Raw genomic sequence first — 6,174 nt, forward strand, 5'->3', positions numbered from 1 at the left:
TGATATAGATTCAAAGGAGCTTCCTCTCTATCCTGGGACTGCTCTGCCCCACCCACATTTCCTGCTGAGAAGCATGCCTCTGTGAAAGGCTGACTGCCAAGTTCTATCCCCAATCACTGGATAAACTTTGGGAGGATACTGCCACCCTCTGAAATGTCCTCCCCAGCTGTTTACCTTCCCTGGGGCAAACCACCCTAGCGCAGACTGTGCATTCAATTGGAGCCTGGAGTGAAGCTGCCTGGTGCCAGGGCAGGACAACTGAGTGTTTTCTCCCAAAGCATGGGAGTAAAGGAACTGCACTAGCAGGAGTACACAGAGTCCATAACCCCAGCTGCCCTGTAGGCCTGGAAAACCTCACAACCTGGAAAGCAGCTGCAACTGTGTTGGGGAATCCCCTCCACCATAAACATCCCCTCTGCTCTAAGCCTGGGGAGCCTGATGAGATTTTATTACTATTTTATTATCAGGAGCATGAAATTTCCCACATACAGCCAGTTTTCTCTCAGCTAGGCCAACCCCCCACGGGCTCCTAAGAAGTAAAGGTAGCTTTTAAAAAAGCCTTAGAGATACTTTAAAGGACTCCCAAAACCAGCTTTCTCGTGTTTATCCCAACCATGTAATTCTTAATTATTTATATATTATTTAATATATTTCTTTATTATTTGGCCCCAAGAGGCCAAATACTAAAATCCTTGAAGATACCAGACTGACAGACTCCGAATCAACACAACAGAAAAGGCCCAGAGCAGTTTCTCCCCGCAAGCTGGAGAGAGCTATGTTTTCTCCCTCAGAAAACAAACTGAAGATTGCACTTTTTTTTCTCATTTGCCCCCCCTGTGACCAAGTATTTACATTTTGCTGAGGACAAAATGATGTCTCAGAGGCAGGAGGCGATTTGACTTGTCCAAAGTCACCTTATTTACTCTTCCACCCACCATACATTCTGCCTCTGGTTCAGCATCCCTCCATTCAGCATAACAATAGCTCTAACATTGACTGGAGGTCTAGCCTACAAATTAGAGGCAAACCAAAATCCAAGATGGAATCCCCACAGCTTGATTTCCTAGTGTTCTCTTTCTTGTATAAACCCCCATCCTCCCATGCACTCCTACTCTCCAACAACCCACCCCTGCCAACCTGAGAAGAATAGGCTTGCTTGTGAATTCTGACCAACAGAATGAGGCCATAGTGATCAGAATTCACTTCAATGGCCTTTCTGGCTTGCCAGTCAACACCATATCTCCACTGGTTCTGAGGAAGTCATATACTGCATCAGGAAGGCAACACATAGTAAAGAACTCCAGAGATCCTCTGGTCACCAGCCAGCAAGAACCAAACTCTGCCAAGAGACCTATAAATGAGCTTGTGGAGTCTTGAGATAGCACCACAACCCTGGTTGACTTTGTTTGCAGTCATGTGATAGACCCTTGAAGCAAAGGCCTCATTTAAGCCATAACACATTCTTAATTCATAATGACCCTGAGAATTACTAAATATGTGTTGTCTTAAGGCATTTCATTTGAGAGGAGTTGCTGGACATCAATAGATAACCAAATCAGGAGGACACTGTGCTAAGGAAACTAAGCTAATGGCAGGGAACAGCATTCAGCCAGATTTGATATTAGAGAAGGAGCTAAGTGTTCTTCATCTTGATCTGAAGGCTGTCAGCAGAAGGGTTGAATCACACTTGCCAGACTTGTGCACATATGTGAGACCACAAAGCCTACCATCACAGTGACATACTTCTGCTAACAAGGCTACACATCCACCAAAAAGCCATAATTCCTAATAGTGTCACTTCTCAGTGTTCATTCAAACTACCACACTATCCATCTGTTTGTTTGTCAGAATCCATATTGTATGCATTAACTATCAATCATCTACAATCAATCTATTAAACCATTGTATATGATTTGCCAGTCTATGTCATCTACTTTTTTATTATTGATCTATCAATTTTAGGTCAGTGAATATCTGACAAAGACAGTTTGTGCTCTATGTGTCCTGCTTTAGACTAGACATTTTTTGGAACACCATACAGAACAACTTGCTCAAGTACAATGACTTACCAGCATCATGTAACATATAGTTATTATAGAGGCTGTCGAATTTTTTTTCATGTTAAAATATTCCACCTGGAACACCCACCTGAGAAAACTGCATGCAAGGGAACTAAAAAGTTGAGGGAGCTCAGTTAGAGGAGTAACAAAATGGTTATGATTTTTCATAATGATTACATACTATGTAAATAGGACAAATAATAAATTAAAGGAACATCACTTGTCATTTGTGTAGCAATAGCCTCTGAATTGTAAATGCTGTAGGCACTAATATATCTGAATTCTCTGTAACAAATTGGACCATCAAAATCTATAATAAATTTTATTTTCTTATTTTTCTGCCTGACAGATTTGTTTATTCTTTCCTCTATGTTTCTCCTACTCATCAGCCTTGACTTGTAGCATAGGCAGAGGTAGGAGAGAGAATAAGTTAAACCATGTTGTGAAAGCAGGATGACAACAACCATGGTGGGGGCATGGGGTATCTTTGCCAACACTAAGGAACGACTTGAAAATTGAAGCTGGTAGTGAGGTAGCAACAAGTCTTCACTAGGCATGGTTCATTTTTCTTGTTATTTCATAGGAAAAATAACTGTGGGTGGAGGTACCATGAAGGTGGGTTTCAACATGTTTGTTGAACAGTGTACAGCATCCCATCTGGGTTAGTAACAGATGTAATGGTTTGAATAGTTTTGATGCAGTGAGTTGCACTATTAAAATCAGTTATGGTCTTATTGAAGTAGGTATGTCACTGTGGGTATGGGCTCTATAGTATGTGTGTCCCAGTTTCCTGGAAACCAATATTCTCCTAGTGGCCGTCAGATAAAGTTGTATAATTCTCAGTCCCTCCTACATGTCTACGAATGGCTTGATGATGTGGACAAAACCTCTGAACCTGTAAACCACCCCCAATTAAATGTCATTATAATAGTTGACTTGATAATGATGTCTGATGAACAGCACTAAAACACTCATTTATTTATTTTTTTATTAATGATTTAATTCAATTTAATGTATTTAATGTATCAGTGCCCTTTTGCATATACTCTGCCTGCCTGAAGAGGACACCAGATCCCATTACAGATGTTTGTGAGCTACCATGTTGTTGATGAGAACTGAACTCTAGACCTCTGGAAGAGTAGCCAGTGCTCATAACCTCTGATACGTCTTACCAGTCCCCTAAAACACTAATTTAGACAGAAGTTGACACAAAGGACTAGGCTATGGTTGTGATTGGCCTGATCATGCTTTTGCTTAGAAGAATGTGGATTCTGGGACTTTGGATTTAGAAAGTATTGGAGTGCTTTAAATGAAGCTTAATGGCCTATGCTACAAGGACTGTGAAAGACTTTGTTGTCAAAAGTGATTTTAACTGTGCAGACCTGGCCAAAATGGTTTCATTGGAGAATTTCAGTATTTGGTACAGAGGCAGTTTTTGTGGCATTTTGGTGAAGAATCTGGCTGGCTGCATTTGGCCACTGTAGGAAGAGTCTGCCTGAAGTTAAGGTGCAAAGATGTAGATTAATTGCTTTGGATAGGCAAATCTCAAAATAGCCAGGTATAAATTCTGTTGTGTGGTTACTAAAGCTTACTTTTAGGAAGAACATTTTAATGAAAAAGAGCAAACTGAGAAAGGAAAAATACAAAATATATGGTTCAAATATTAGAGGGGCACCAGGAAGCACAATAGAGGTGTATCCTATGTCCTAGGCGATAACAGATTAAGAGATTTTAGGGCAAGATCCCACCGAGCTAAGATTAGATCCAGGCATGGCAGTATACACTTTTAATCCCTGGATGCAGAACCATCTAGATATTTGTGTTCAAGGTTAATATACAGAACAAGTTCTTGGACAACTATGCATAAATAGTGAGGAAGTTGGAAAACAAAAAGCTGTAACAGCATAAGGGGTGGGGATTTGAGCGGGTGAGGACATGTTCCAGCCATAACCGTTAGCAGAACAAGGCAGCCTTATCTACATGGTTCCCTGGAATTAAAGTACAGAAGGGACTATTGCAACAATTGTTGGTGGTTAGCGGTGCTAAGAAGTTAGTGGTGATTATAAAGACACCAGCATTACTGAGGTGAAGTCTGGCAGTAGTTTTCTGAAAGGACAAAAAATTTGTGTTCCAAAGATAGCGAAGATTGTACCTTATGCTGTAGCTGAACTTGGTAACTTGTAAGAATCACCTAGGTAGTACTTTTTGAATATATGGAGGGGACATGAAGAGTAGGTAAGACCAGGGACAGTCATTTGTGAAGTTGCAGTATCAGTTACAGTTCATGGACAAATACTTAAGTGGTCATGGGAAGATATTGAGGTTTGGCAATATAAAGAGACATTATAAGAGTCTATTGGTGAAGCATAGTTGAAACAGAAGATCCCTGAGTATTGGAGATGCCAATACCATGAGATTGCCATCCATAACAGCAATAGTACCTGAGTTGAGTCAAAGAGACCATAGAGTGCCACAGAGGGCAGAACTGAAGAAGTAAGCCAAACCATTTGGAAGAGACCAGAAGATCATGTTTGGATCCCAGACATTGGAACAAGAATCTGTGAGGTTGACTTATAGTACTCAAATTTTAAAGATGCTATGGACATGGGATACATTCCAAGAAAAGCTGCTAATAGAAAGAGAAACCAGCCCAGGAGAAAGAATTTTGTCACAGTCAACAAAAATGAAAAAGGAGTTTGATATCTGAAGACTGCTTTGACATTAGACATGGAGATATTTGGTGTATGGCCAGCTGGTTTCCAGTCTTGGGTTGGATATCAGAGGTAAGTAATAAGATAAATCTCAGAAGAGTTTTTGAACTTTGGACTTCTAACATTATTGAGACTGTCATAGTATATGGGATTTTTGAAGTTGGCCTAAATGTTTAAGCATTATGTTATGGCAATTTATGGCACCATATACTCTGGTGTTTGAAAAGACCTAAGTGGGCCACGGAGTATAATATAGTAGTTTGAATATGTATTGTCAAAGGAATGGCATTATTTGAAGTTATGGCCTTGCAGTATGTAAGTCACTGTGGATGTGGGCTTTAAGACCTTCTCCTTCTGACTGGAAGCCAGTCTTTTGTTAGTAGCCTACAGATGATATGTAGAACTCTCATCTTTTCTTGCATCATGCCTTCCTGGACACTGCCATGTTCCCACTGTGATGATAATGGACTGGACCTCTGAACCTATAAGCCAACCCCAATTAAATGTTGTCCCTATAAGAGTTGGCTTGGTCATGGTGTCTTTTGACAACAGTAAAACCCTAACTAAGTAAGACACCTTTATTTGAGCCAACTGAAGACTGTGGTGTGTGTGTGTGGGGGGGTTAATAAAATGCATTGACAGGCCAAATTTATTCATTAAAGTATTAAAAGAAGAAAAATACTAGGTGATAAGTCAGCAAAGTTGTTTCTGTGTTGTAATAATAAGACAGTTTAACTTACTATGTCCTGCATGTACTTTTAAAAAGCAAACTAAAAAGAAGGGAGAAAGAGTAAAGTTTTTCATACATAAGCATAAGGATCTGAGTTTAGAATCCCAAAGGAAGCTGGGAACACCATTCCACACACAAGTCTGTAATTCAGGCTGGGTGCAACAGACAGAGCTTTACTGACACAGTGGATGGTGTTAGAGAGAAAGTGCCCAATTCTGACATACTTCTAGCTTTGATGTGTGTGCATGCATGCACATACAAACACACACACACTCACAGACACAAACACAATATTTAAATGAATAAATGCAATAAAAACAATTTTCAAATACACCTTCTGTTAATGGAGATCAAAAACATAATGCAAAACACCAGGAACAGTTCTGTCTGAACATTTCATTATTAAACTCTTCATTGTTTTCTACATATGTGTAATCATGTACAGAGGTCTGTATCTCTCTTTTTTTTTTCTTTTTTTCGGAGCTGGGGACCGAACCCAGGGCCTTGCGGTTGCTATGCAAGCGCTCTACCACTGAGCTAAATCCCCAACCCCCGAGGTCTGTATCTCTTATAGTTACCTGCCATTCTCTAAAGTTTTCTGAAATTGTTGTAAAGACCTTCTGAGATTTGACTAAAGAATAGCTTAGTTCTAGAAGAAAGAGGCTTTGCTACT

The sequence above is a fragment of the Rattus norvegicus genome, chromosome 1, assembly GCF_036323735.1.
Source record: "Rattus norvegicus strain BN/NHsdMcwi chromosome 1, GRCr8, whole genome shotgun sequence".
Taxonomy (NCBI): Eukaryota; Metazoa; Chordata; class Mammalia; order Rodentia; family Muridae; genus Rattus; species Rattus norvegicus.